The sequence below is a fragment of the Harpia harpyja genome, chromosome 6, assembly GCF_026419915.1.
Source record: "Harpia harpyja isolate bHarHar1 chromosome 6, bHarHar1 primary haplotype, whole genome shotgun sequence".
Lineage (NCBI taxonomy): Eukaryota > Metazoa > Chordata > Aves > Accipitriformes > Accipitridae > Harpia > Harpia harpyja.
In genome coordinates, this window is record NC_068945.1 from 62,093,099 (window position 1) to 62,107,795 (window position 14,697).

The window sequence follows — 14,697 nt, forward strand, 5'->3', positions numbered from 1 at the left end:
CCTTTACTGCTCGCTGGCTTTTCCATACCTGGCCTGTGTTTGGAATGACAAGTGGCCAAGGCTTCACTTCCACTAGACTTGTTTCAGTCACAGACATTCAATATGCAATAATAAAGAGTGAAACATTTTTATAGTGAATTGTTGGATAATATTGTACTCCTACCTTTCCTCAGCACTTTGAGGTTCATGGGGGAAAATGGTGCTAGGCAGGTGAAATAAAGAACTATGGTTTTAAGATAATAAAATCTTTTTTTACTTTGTTATGTTCTAAATTTTTACCATGTAAACTGCAGTACAACATCTTAAGCAAAGACTAATCTTTAAGTACATATTCAATCACATTTATTTCTGTTCAGCAAGAAATAAAGAAGAAAAATTAATAGTTATGACAGCCACCCATTTGCTTATACTGGTGTAGATCCACTATCATGCTGTTGAAGAGCACATTGTGCAGCCTATGCAAAAATCACTGATTTCCAAATGCCCTAATCACCCTTAAACACTCTTACAGCTCTTTTCTTCACTCAGAGATGGCAGCCTTATAACTCAACACATTTCTCTAGCCAGTGTGTCTAGAAATTATTATGATAATGTACAAGATATGCTGCCGTCACACTTCATCACTTCTTATTATGTACAGCATCAGCTACTCACTTAATGGTTTTACAATCAAACCTCTTGTATACAGCATGTCTTTGGCCAGATGATAGAAAAAAATTACAGTGCGAGTTTTACTCCTGAGCCACGTGTATATGGGGGTAATCTGTGTCACTGTTTTTCTTTAAATTAATTATTGACTTCTTCTACTAACCCATATTAAGCAGAGAGATGTGGGTGGCCTGAAGACTGACTGACTTAAATGATGCAGGAACAAAAGATTAGTGTGACTCATAGATCATCAGTGCTAACCCTCATGCTTGCAATCTTTACTCCGATGGGCCTTTCAAACATCTATTCCAAGTCCTTCTCACACCTTGTACTTTCAAAGCCACCAGACCTTTATTCTAAAGATCAAATGATACAAAAAACTGTATTCCAAAACTGGAAAATAGCCTGAGAAATCTAGGGTATTCCTGATTTAAAGGCATGGAGGATGTAACCATTTAGAGCTATTACAGAATAAAAATCCTTCCTCAGAAAACTCCTAAACATAGCTAGGGAAACATTTCATGCCTTGTTCACTAAGCATCCATTGGTGCTCTAAGGGGCAAATTATTGACAGACTTTTGCCTCTTATGTTGTTACCTCCAACATTTTAGACTCCTGCAACAGCAGGCTATTTGTAGGGTGAACCTACAGCCACACTGAAATAAATGCAAAAAACCTCAAGACAGTCTGATTGTGGGAAAATTCACTGAGTGACTGGGTTACTGTGAGCAAAGCTTACTGACCATAGTCATGAGACACTTTTTGTTAACACTAGAAACAGTAAGATTCTCCACTCAATGTCTTCTCTTCCGCTATGCCACTCATCTTCTTTCTAAGGGAGGAATGGAAAAAATAATGGCAGTCAAGTTATTCAGAAGACAGGAAAGATATTCTTGGCCCAGGGAGGCAAAAACCAGTAATTTGGATTTATCTTGTATAAATATATCACAGTAGATAGCAGTTATGCATCTTTTAATATCCTCCTGCCTCCATTTGGGGGAATATCAGTAGATTAAAAAATCCATAACTTCCTCTCACAAACTTAAATTTTTCATTCCAGGTTCATCCCTCTCCTGTCATTTTTCCCCATAAACTTAGTAAGCTTCATGTTGGAACAATGCAATATTCTTACCTTACCTGTCTTATTTGGGAAGCTATTTCAATAGTTGTAATGTCATTTAATTTTTGGTGTAAACATATCCATGGTGGGTTTGTCTATATGGTTTTCTGCCAGAATTATCTTCTAACATAAATATTTCTACTCTATTGCTACTGTTAAATGTTTTCTCCTCATGCCAAAATGTACTTATATGAAGTAGTTCAGTTCTGTCTCACCAGACTAAACAAGCCAAGTTCTGCTGATTAATCTCTTAAGTTGTGTTTACTATTTCCGCAATCATTCAAAGAGACTTTTTTAGTCTCTGATATCTGACCTACCCACATGGCTCTACATCAAGCCCTCTTAAGGTTTATGCAGTGGTCTTAAAATCTTACTTGTTGTAGTGAAAAAAACCACCTAATTTGATACATGCAATGTTTCTATTATCCCTTTTCATGGCCTCACTACCTTAATAATTCATCGTTGTCTCAAAAGCAACAGGGATCCTAAGGGTATCTAATCTATTTTGTTGCCACCCAACCACTACAGAGCAAGTTATTTGATGAATCTCTAAATCAAGGACTCTGCAGAGTACATACTTTGTATTTTTCCGGTCAAAAAATCTTTCCTTGTGTGATGATCTGGTCCATTGCCAATAGCTTCCAATTTACAGTCATGTATAGATTTCACACCTAATTCTTATACCAAGATGTAAGAATATGCTCTGTTGAGTATACGCAGTAGGTCTGTTTCCAAGACCAAACCTGGAGGAATATAACTCATAACAGCTCTCCACTCACATCTTATTCACACATCCATAGCCTACTTGGAGTATTTGTTCAGCTTCAATTATTTTCACTTTATGTCACATATGTGTCCTGAATCTATAATTAAGCCAAAATGGAATTCTTGCAATTGTACTTCTATGTCATCAGCTTTACTTTTCAATGGCTCTTCAGTATGTAAGGTGAAAAAAGAATACATTAATTTATGTCTTTATTTCTGAATGGTATTCCAGCATTCAGGAATGAAGCTATAAGTGTAATACCATCAGATTGTGTGTTATTTCTGTGCTAAAGGTGTTGGAAGGTGCCAGTCCAAAGCAAAGGTACCAACACAGAAATGCTGGTTTATTTCTACTTGCCTGCTCTCTCTTATTGCAGCTATTGCAAAGAACAGTCTGAAAAATTTAAGGTTAACTTTGATTACATGGGGGTTTTTTTAGTAGCTGCTTGAAGATCCACAAGGAGAAATATTGTTACATCAACACCAAGTGTGCGCCCCATGCCCCACAGGTTAGAAATGTCCTAGTCTCTGTTTTAGATTTATTTCTATGAGCTGTAAATAACTTAATCACTGCATTTTTTAATCTGTCTTACTGATAAATTAAAGCCAATTTTCCTTAATAAAATGTATCTATCTGAACAGGCCTTGTAGGAAGGATAAATGATATAATAAATTTGAGTAAGAGATTCAAGATGTATAGTTTGATTAAATTCTCATCAAAATCCATGGGAGTTCATTAGAGTTTAAGAATCTGACTTCTTTAAATATAAAGTTCTCTGTAGCTTGCTAGCTAATCTTTATAATGGATTTTTCACTTTTGGGATGCAGTTTCGTGACCAGTTTAACCCAGACTATGGATGGGCTCTTGGAAAAAGGGATGGTTCTGCCTTTTCTCACATTCTTAGCTATATGTTTCCAAGGATTCCCATAAGGCCATCCAATTAAAAACCACACTTACAGAATTGGATTTGTTTTCAGCCACACTTTCAACATCCTAGCCTGACTGACCAAACACACGTGCTGATATTAGCAAAGTGGGTGACAAAATGCATGGCTGAGACCCAGGGGAAAAGGGCAACTGCCTCCCTCAACAGTGATACAAATCAGCTGTGCGGAGTGTGAAATTTAGATCACCCTTATGTCAAACTGGCATACAGTTTGGTCATTTGCAATTTATCTTATTACCTTTAATTAACGTAGGTATTCGCTATCACAGACTAGAATCCCTTTAGTTATTGTTATTTTAGACAATGTTAAAGGCAGACATCAATTGCAGGCAACTGACGCGGCAGGGAAGAAGGAACAATCAAATGTTCCCTTTTGCACTGAAAGTTGAGGAGCTACTGCCTAAAGCACTGGTTAGCTTGCCAGTGCTTCAGCAGCAGCTAAACTGTGTGAGCCAAAGGGATTCTCCCTGAGTATTGATTGTAAATGGCAGGGCTGAGCTCCCGATCATCTGCTTTGGAGAATTTATATGTCAGAGGCAAGACAGAAACCAGAAACCTCAGAGAACTCAGGGAATGGGAAAATCACTCTCAATATCTAAATATGCAGCAGGGAAACACCCCATTTCTAAAATCATTTCCCTTCTTCATGGAACAATTTGGAATTGCCCCCAAAATTGTATGAAGTTTCAGATCTGGGTGTAGAAGGACCAAATCTTTATTGTCTACTTCTTATATTGAGACCATATATCCCTCTTCTTTCTTGCTGGCCCATGTGTCTCATCTGATCTTCATCTGGTCTCTCTGAGCTCATTTGCTAAGCCTGTATTCCTACCCTTAAATCCCATACAAGTTATTCTCTGCTGCTTATTGTAAACCGAACTAACTGGTCAATAATGTACCTATTGTTTTCATCCTTCTCCCTTCCCTTCTGACTGCCTGATCTCATGTTCTGACAAGAAGTATTGTATCCATTATTTAAAGGTACCTAGGTCCTGCCTCACAATAGAAGATCTCTTTTTTTTTGGTTGGTTTTCTTTTCTTCATGGAAAGAAGTTTATGCTTGTTTGGGAAGTCAAACTGAGGAGCAGCAAGCCCAAGCTGTCATCTGCAATAATTAAATGGTTTATTCCATATGAGCTGGCCTTCCTGAGGTTTCCTTTTTGCAACACTTCAGTGCTATATTTTATTTGAGTACACCTTAGGGCAATATTTAAAATAATGTCTGTGGTTTGGTTGTTTTTTGGGGGTTTTTTTTGACAACCAGAAACCAGTATATTTCTTTATTAGTTTGTACTGTTTAGACTTACACTGTTTGACAGTGTTTGTCAAAAGTCTACATGCTGTTTTCCCTGTCGAAGTCTGTTATTCTCACAGTGCTATAGCAAGCAGCATAATGACTCTTTAACAACAACATTTCAGTTCCTTGACCTTTCAAAAAAAAAGCCATATTTTCATTAACTGCAGAGATTATACAATTCCACTTCAGGAGAACTGTCTTTACCATTTTGTCACCTCTGTAAAGGAAAAAAAAAATCACCATCTTCTGGAGCCATTCACTGGATAGTCTCAGAGGTTCACTTTCCTTCCAACAGCTAAGTGAGGTTTCTGAATTAGGAGTGTAATCATGCTAAATTACTGCTATTGTCCAAGGAGAGAAGAGAAGGCCACATTCCCAAAGACTAATTCAGAGCTCTAGTGCTTTGAATTGAGAGGTCTGTATCTCTCTATCTCCAAAAAAGAAGCCCAGGGACACCTTGCAGAACAATACCACCAACTTTGCAGAGAACATTGAGCAGAGAGCAGGCTTACCCAGGGCTACCCAGAAAGTGACTGAACAGGCTCCCAGCCTGCTCCGTTGGATAATAGAGACTGACACTATAAGCCATATTGCTTCATTTCACCCTGGTCATAAGTAACGATGCTTTGTTAAAAAAAAAAAAAAAGGTCAAAATCACCCAAATGAGTTTGGAAGCACGCTTCATATATATTTTAGCAAGATTGAGACATTCAAATTTTTTAAATAGCCTTGAAATTGTGATCTTATATGCACATTAAACATAAGACACCAATACAATTATCTTTAGATGAATCCTGGCCAAACATTCAGTGAAACTAAGACTGAACTAACACCACTGAACCAGCAAATATGAACAGTCCTTGCGTATTTTTAGTGAACCCTAATAATCTTTTTGCAGATGGAAAACTGTCATTTTAAAATAGCTCTGTTGCTTGGGCAAGCAAATAATATCAATACAGAACAGATGAGTCTATATTTTGCACCTCATGCATTCTTGCCAAATTCACTATTTAATTTAAAGTCTCATTAAGGATGAAATGAGTATTTATTCAAATAAAATGGAGGGAGAAGCAAAGTCCTAGAGAATTCAATGGCAAAATTTCCTTTGACTTACAAGAGGTCAGAATATTATTACTCAACAGATCTTGTTCTTTCAACATTTGCTGCATCTACTCATTTCAATTACTTTGTGACACAAAGAATGATGATTGTTCTTTGTTCCTCTTATCCCCTAGTGCTGTTGAAGTGGACTAGATGATTCAACCAGACTTCCACTAGAAATTCTATCCTGGTCCTGAAACAGCTTAAAAAAATGGAATTTTAAAGAGCAAAAATGTTTCATTGAAAAATACCCAGTCAGTTATGGTTCTTACATCTGACAAGGGTCCAATTTGCCTAGAAGCATATGGCCCAATCACACAGGATGGCTTGAAGACCACACGTACAAAGGGAGCTTAGTGCCACACACAGCAATGGCATCATCATCTCAACCCCATCTTTTCCTGTACCATCACTACAGACATGATTTGCGACTCTAAATATGTTTCATTTCTAATGTGATCAAAATTAATCTTGTTTTGAGCTAAGGGTTGGACCAGATGACCTCCAGAGGTTCCTTCCAACCTACATTATCCTATTATTCCCTGTACACCATTGCTTTTTGTCATTACTCTTTCCTTGTTGTAAAGTACTTAATTTGTTTATGTATTTATTAGATTAATAATATTATATTAACATTGTGCAATAGCAACTCTGCAAATTCCTCAGCACCCTATTCTTGATCCAGCAGTAAAGCCCTGTAATAAACTTGAAGCCAACAAAATCACTCCAGATATTTCCTAATGTAGCCAAGTCTGCTTACACTAACAGTGTTCAGCACATTATTTATAGCAAATAAACAGTGTTTTAAATATTCAGAAAATGTCTCTCTTTCTGTGATTTTGTGCTTAATGGCTTTAAAGAAGAAACAAGGATTTGTATTTCTGGTCCTTTGCTATCTATCTATCTATCTATCTATCTATCTATCTATCTATCTATCTATCTAACTATCTATATGTTTTCGGGGTTTTTTAAGTTGCTTCTTTGCAGACTGAATTACAATTTCAAAAAAGGTATAAGAAAGTGAGACTTCAGAGGCAGAGATGCCATTTACTTTTTAGCAGTTCTGCCCCATGGTCTCCAAACAAACTCCCAGCCTGCTGACCTTCTGTCAGGAAAGTACCACAAACTGACAAGATAGCAAAATCCCAGAAGTTTTTATGTTGATATCAGACTCATAGCCAAGCCATAGTTCCCTAGTCAGCCTAACACCTTTACCTTCACCTCAGCTGCTCACCTGAGTGAACAACATTTATTAGGAGAAAAATATGTTAATTGATAATTTTTTTTGTTTTAATTGAAAACATATAAAGTTAATGTTCATGACAGCAGCTAAGGCTAAACTCTACACGTATTTTGAAGAGTAAAGGAGTTTTTACATACTGCCATAGGTGTGCAAGGCTCCTTCAGGGGAACTTGGAGAGATTTCCTGAATCTCTGAAGCTGTCTTGTTTGTTTTTCATGCTTCATTATTCATTAGTATTTGTACTCCACTAATCCTGAGAAGTTCCAGTTATGTACCAGAATAACCTGTACAAACACAGACATTTCTAAGCAAAAACTTAAGAAGGCTCCTTCCCCACAGAAATCCGAGCCTGAAGACATGGCAGTTTACCAGGGAAAACCTTCCCTTTTATCCTCATCTGTACAGCTGGGAGCAGTGAGACATCGGGAGAGAGGATTTATCCATTGCCAGTTTCCACAGTAGCACTCACACAGCTGTACAGTTCCACATTCATGCTCATATCCCTTTTGAGAAACAGTCTTATATCTGTAGTTATTTCTCTACATGTGTATTTACATAGTCGTATATATGTGTATGCACACTTAGATACATAGGCAGAATTAGATAAGCATACTTAAATCAAGGTGTAAAAAACCTACATACTGATAATTTTTACTCCTACTAGTACTCACATCTCTTATTTGATGGTCAGCGTTTAGGAGTAGACGAGTTAGATGACTCATATGAGTTCATATGTTAATATGTTATTCTGCTGAGTCTATATAAAGGTAAAACAATTTTTGCTGGACTGGAACAGCAGGAACTTTCTAGGGAGTCAGCGGACCCAGCATTGTAGCTATGAATTTATACTTGGTCCCTGAATGTGATACAATGCTTAAATTTCTTTTATTTATAAGTAATAATAACAATAATAATGCCAATCTTCAAAAAGACTAAAGTAACTGATAGAATAGTCTCTGACTTATAATGTGCTACAATGCCTGAGTAATCATCTTCTTAACTTTTGGGTAAACTCTCATTGCACATAATAGGAACATTGTTTTGAAAGGTTTAAGCAAGCATAGCATATTACAGACAAAAGAAATACTTAAATTTTCAAACTACTATGCACAAGCATTTTGTGCTGTTGCAGACAATAGAGCCTGTGTTCACGGCTCACTATCACTTCAGCTCAACCCTATAGCCAGTATTTCAGTCCCCCAAATTAATCAGAGCTGCACAATTCAAAGGCAGCACAAAATGATTAATTAGAATCACTTGTTGTCAAACAAAAGGGACCTACTGTGTGGAGGGAAAGAATGGGAAGGTAATAGGAAGAAAAATAAATCCTGATAACACAAATTAGGTTGGGAAATCTATTCCACTAGGAAACAAATAATACCAAGAGCCACAGAACTGAATAAGCTGGGTGAGGCTGATTACAAGCATTGGTTCAAGCTTTGCTTGTTGAGTTGTGTCCAGTGCAGTTTCTCTGCGGTCTGATAGTATGTGAAGTCAGCCTGGAGCTCTCCAGGACATTACGAAGATTTCTGTCTCTCCTGAAAATCACCTTCCATACACCTTCATAATGGTTATTTTGGGGACTTCTTCCTTTCTCTCAACTAAAAAGGAAATTAGCTGAAAGGTTCAAAAAATGTCAGTGTGGACAGACACCAAATAAGCCCTATTCTTTTAGAACACCTGGCTTAATGCGTATGCTGCAACTGTGCAAGACAGAAAGAAAGACAAAATATATTCACTGTCTTTAAATAATCTCAAACATTTTAGATTTGGTCACCCTTCTTTTCTCTAGTAGCTAGTGCCTGTACCATTAGCTGTCTTAGCCCCACTTGTGCTCCAGTCCTCCCCTCCCCTCACTTTTTGATTTCTCCAGAATGCCTACCCCAACCCCCAGTTACCCTTCACTCAAAGCAGTTAGTCCTGCCTACCCATTTCCTCTCGCCCCCAAAAAGAAGCTTTTGTAGTCCATTATCCTCCCTCTATCCCCATCCCAACTGGCCCAGCGTACGTGACTGCCAGTGAAAGAGGAGGAGAAAGAGGAGAGGAAAGAGGCCAAATCAGGACAGATTTTTCCAGAAGCTTTTCCTATCCATTTATAAAGCACATTTAGCTCTGTTAAAGAGGAGATCCACACACATTCCTCCCCTCCCTTTCACCACCTGACTTTGATATCAACTGTGCTGCACAAAGGTGACTATTTCGCTTCTCTGGTAGACCAGAAAGGCAGCATGCTTGACTTTCATCTGACATTCCTGTAGAGCATCACCTTTTTCTCCCAAGGGAGCATGCTGTCCTTTGACATGTGATTCATTGCCAGTTGACACCACCGATGCTTTGCCCAGCTGGTCTGCGATGTTTTGTTCTGAATCCCGTTTGTGCAGAAGACAAGACCTCTATGGTGAAGCCAGATCTCAGAAAGACCACAAAGGACATAAGCAGCAATAACACTGATCTGAGTTTCTACGTTTCTTTGACTGCAGCTTGTGTAGCATGTCTGATCTGGCTTTAAATGAAAAAGCTCAAATTGTCATGGCAGGAGGATACAACTTACCCATACGAGTTCTTCTTCCGCTTTTTACAGTCACCTCTCATTTGCCAGCTGCCGACCAGTTTCGAGTACAGTAGTTAACGCCAGCTGCGTTCAGAGCAGTTACTGCAGTATATTTGTGCTCTGTGAGTCATCTTTATGGTACTTTGCACAACTTCTAATCTAGTACTGAGTGTAGTGAAACCTTATCCGATACAAGGTGCATATGTGTTGGTGATTCACTTGAGTCAGCTGGAGTGAATTGTAAGGCTAGAACAGGCCCTAAGGAAGAGGTTTCTCACTGAGGTTTTATTTCAAAGGCAATACCCAATAGGAAATAAAACAGGTTTTTGCCTAGTCTATTATTTGAAAAGAGCATTGGTCACTTCTTGAAATACTTTCTTGGATAGATGTGTGGGGGAGGTTATTGTTTCCTTCAGGATGTCGTTCACACTAGAAATTGTGAAGTCAGTCTTTGATGTCATATGGATAATTGAAGGTGTGGCAGGATTACGACAACAACAGAGGTTGTCATGAAAGGCGAATTATATGTTGTTTTTATCTGAATGAATAAAATACAGATTTTGAAAACACAGTGCGGAAACTGGTACTGAATCCTGATAACACGGAAATTTTGCTGTAACCTTCATTAGAGCTAAGACTACCTCTGTTTTTAAAAAGCTGATACTTGCACATGCTCATATAACAGCTGAACAAGTTATGAAATATTGATTTTCTTGAAAGCCTCGGTAATACACTAGTCAATGTTTCTAGTTTCACCAACTTATTTGTACTTGTAAAAACTTGCTTGTGCTATATAGTGAAACAAAGAACGGAAGCTATTGTGTTTCCCTGGTCTGGTAAAGGTGAAGAATCACTGCCCTAAGGAATAATGGGACAGGGAGCAATGAAGTTCATATGACTAATGGCTGATTGCCACTTACATTAACATCAAGAAAACTTACTTGTAAGGGAGACATGACTGATGCTGTATGTCTGAATGAGGATGGCAGGTGAAACTGTCTTTCGAGAAGGCTGAAACTAGCCAGTAGATACAATAGCCATTAGATTCATGTATCTTTTGTCCTTGATCCATGGAAGGAAGTGGGCCAGGATGTTAATGGCAGTTGCCTCTTCCCAGGACCCTCATATACCACAGCGTTAGCACAGTTGCCCTGAGCATATGCTGCCACTAGCAGCCAGGGCTGCTTGGCAGGCAGACAGGCTCTGCCGTTATCCTGCTCTGAGCAGAAGTACTTTGACACAGTGACTTACCCTAAACCAGCACATTACTTCTTCCACCCTAATAAACTTCATTGCTTGCTCTCCAGTTGCACAGGATTAAATTCTAGACTGAATCATAAGACTCAAAAGCAATAAAAGTACTTTAATGTTCTTGGACATATGCAACAACTTGTTAAAGTTGCATGCTCTGTGTGCTTGCACTGAGAATTGTAAAGGTAGTGATTGAATGTGCATGTTGAAATATTTCTGTGCAGGCTTGTTAAAATGTGTATACCAGAAAAGGGTATGGCATATCCAACTAGTGAGCTGTCTACCACAAGACTTAGTTTAGTCTTTGATGTGCTTTTTTGAGTACCCTGATACGTTGGTGTAGGAAGAAAAGGTATCTTCTGCTTCCCATAAAATATTTCAGGAAAAAGAAAGGAATTTGTTTTCTTGGAAATGCAGGGGAAGCAACTCAGAGGTAACCTCTCAAGCTCATGGAAATTAGATAAAGGGAAACTGAGACCGGGAATTCAGAGCTTACTGGTGAACTGAATCTGCAGTTTTCTTAACCAAGAAGGACTTTCAGTGGTTCTTATGAGTTTTAAATCTCTGTGAATGCTCTGTTATAGGTGCTTGTCAATGAAAAGTTGATTGTTTTTTTCTGGAGAACTGCAGCCCCATGTATCCATATCTAACTGAAACTGGAAACTAAGCCTTGATTCCAGGTCAGGATAGGGGAATCATGACATTACCCTCTCAGAGAGGCAGAAGGAGCAAAACCTAAAGCTTGATGGAGTGTGCTCAGAAAGTATGAATCCAAGCAACAGAGTACACTGAAGAGCTCCCAAACCCAGCATCAGCCTCAGCTAGTGCTTCCACATGAGCAGAAGCCAACTCAGACTTGAAAGCAGTATGTCATGTAAGTATGATCCTGAACCTAAGCCTCTGACACTCATCAGAGATCATTAGCATGGTCATAGTTTTGTGACTACCTGGCTATTCCACTCCTGGTCATGGTTCTAGTGTGCTCTTCTCCAGCTTGGGTGTCCCTACACCATCCTCTACAGTATGCAATGAAAAGGACAGGGATACAGCAGTATTCTGACCATGGCAACTTGTTTATCCTCATTCATTAGCACAGCCATACTATTTGAGGAGAAGCAGGCTTCTTGATTCATCAGCTGATGATGGCAATCTTACTCACCCTTGAATAAAGGGCTCGACAATATTGGTCAGTCTAGACCGTCGCTTAGCTGAGAAATAACCTTCAACTTGATTGCCTTCCTCTGAATCCTTGGGTAGGATCTAGGATGGGTTTTGTTGTTGTTTTACACTTTAAACTATAATGATGTATCTGGGATGCTTCTCAGATTCCCCGGTCAGACACTAGGGTAGGATAACCCAGTTGTTATCATGGCACAGGTGTGTGCCTCAGTTTATTTATATTCATACTGCAGGAGGTACAAATGGCAAAACCCCCCAAACACATGTCTGTCTTTGGCAAGCCAGCTGTGTCAGCGTGCAGGCGCATACAGAATAGCCTCACAAGCATGTTCATTACTTCTTGGGCTGCATTTTTGCTGGCTGCACTGGTGTCTGTGCTGCTGTGGTTAACACGCTTACTGTCTAAAGAGCTAGTTAGATTAAAACTGGCATGGAGTTATCTATACTAGTGTGTCTGCCTCAGAGACCAACTGTGGAATATGCTTGTACCAACCCAACCCAACTCTGGAAGGATTCATTTCAGTGCTTTGAGTAAAAATATATGACAGTAAATGGCCATTGTCTAGACCTTTCTCATCAATCACAAAGATGCGAGGATTCTATTGAGTGCCAAGAGACTTGTACTGGAGTTTCTTTAATCAAGTGGATAACTGTAAACTCTGGAGGAAAAGTCCAGTAGATTTGAGACAGAAAATTGACAGTGGCTGTTAGCAGCTTGGATGCAGTTGCTAGAAGTTGCTTTTGGTTTTTAATATAAGTAGAAAAATCGATCACCTCAAACACTGTTCTCTGCCTCTAAAGTATTTTAACATCCTCCCCCTCCCCACCCCCCCCACCCCAAATATCAGCACAGACTGAAATGCTAAAAACAATACTTTCATTCTATAGATTTTGAGCCCTGGTAGTGTACTGCAATGCAGCATTTACCCAAGACCTGACCAAAACTGAATAGATGAAAGATATGCACTTAGCAGAGCAGTGTGTCTTCAGTCACCTTACAGCATACACACACTGGCTAACTTGTGTTTACCTGGAAACTGCATGGAATGCTAGACATGAATAAACAAATAGCATTTTGTTGTTGTTGTTTTTCACATGTTATGGCAAAAACTAAGGATATTAATGTCTTTAATAAAGCCACAAAAAATTTAATTTGTAGGAAAATGATATATTTTATTAGTATTCATTCGTAATAAAAAAAATTTAATACTTTTGCTTTTTTATCATGATGTTCATGTTTCTAAGGTTTTCTTTACCATTTTGCTTGTTTGCTTTCTGGCATAAAAAAAGACAGTGTCTTAGTATCCAAGTCTCTAAAAACTCAGGCTTTCAGGAAATATCAAATGTGAGTCATGAAGATAAGTCACATGTGCTGGATACACGAGAAATATAACATTGTTGAGCACCTTCCTAAAGTTCTAATATGTGTAATGATACATTATTTATTTCATCATATTTTCTAAGTATTTGATAGACACTGGAAATGCAGAATGCAGTAAGAGCTACTGTCACCAGCTACTATGGTGATAAATGCTATCTATCATCTTAATCATACATGATTAGCTGATATTAAAACTGGTCCAGGAGAACTAATTTATTAGGATTTTTATCATTCTTTAAAGCATAAAACTGTTAAAAGCCTAATAACTGCTATTTAACAGAATGAATGCCATCAGATGGCTCTTTTGCAGCTAGACAAAACTGTTTTTCAGTAGATTTAAATTTTGAATCATTGTTCTGCAATATTGTTGAGTAGCTGCAGTTTTCATGAATGTATTAAAATCAGTAATAACAAGAATCTATGCTCTCAGCTAGTAGCAGCATGTCTTAAAAACTGAATTTTTGTCTCTCAAAATGAATAGAGGTCAGGAATGATTTTTCATGGGAAAGGTCTATGCTTTAAAATTCCTAATCTCTCAACCAACAGAATGAATATTTTCACCTGTATCAGATATGTGGAAATGCAAACATGGTAGAAACATAAAATATGTACAGATTGGCAGGACAGCATTACCATGAAAACAAATTGTAAATTACCGTTTCAAAAATCAGGAAACAGCTCTCATAACCCCTTAATCTGCTGAGAAATAATTAAACATGAACAAGACCTTTTGGCTGAAACATTGGAGTGAGTTTTCTGTTGCTAAAATCTGCCTTCAGAGGTTCAGCATAGCAATAGCCAGGCCCATTTTACAAAATAACTCCCTTTATTCAAGAATACACCTTTTGCACCAAGTTTCATTTGAGTATCTGTATAAATTCTATTAAGATCAATGAGATTTAAGCACCTATTTAAAGTGAAGAGCAAGTTTAAAAGATTACCTGAATAATAATGGACTTAAGTGGGTACTTTTCTGGATAGGTTTCATATTTGGATGCAACCTAAATAGGAGCCGTGCATAAATATTTTATTGTCCTTTAGGGTAGACTCTTAATGCTGATGTAACCCTTTCAAGGTGCTGAGCAACTGGGATGTATCCTCATGCATTTTGTGAATGTATTGAGTTTGGGGTTGGTTTTCATATTGGCAAGGTTTTGGTAGCAGAGGAGGGGGGTCTACAGGGGTGGCTTCTGTGAGAAGCTGCTAGAAGCTTC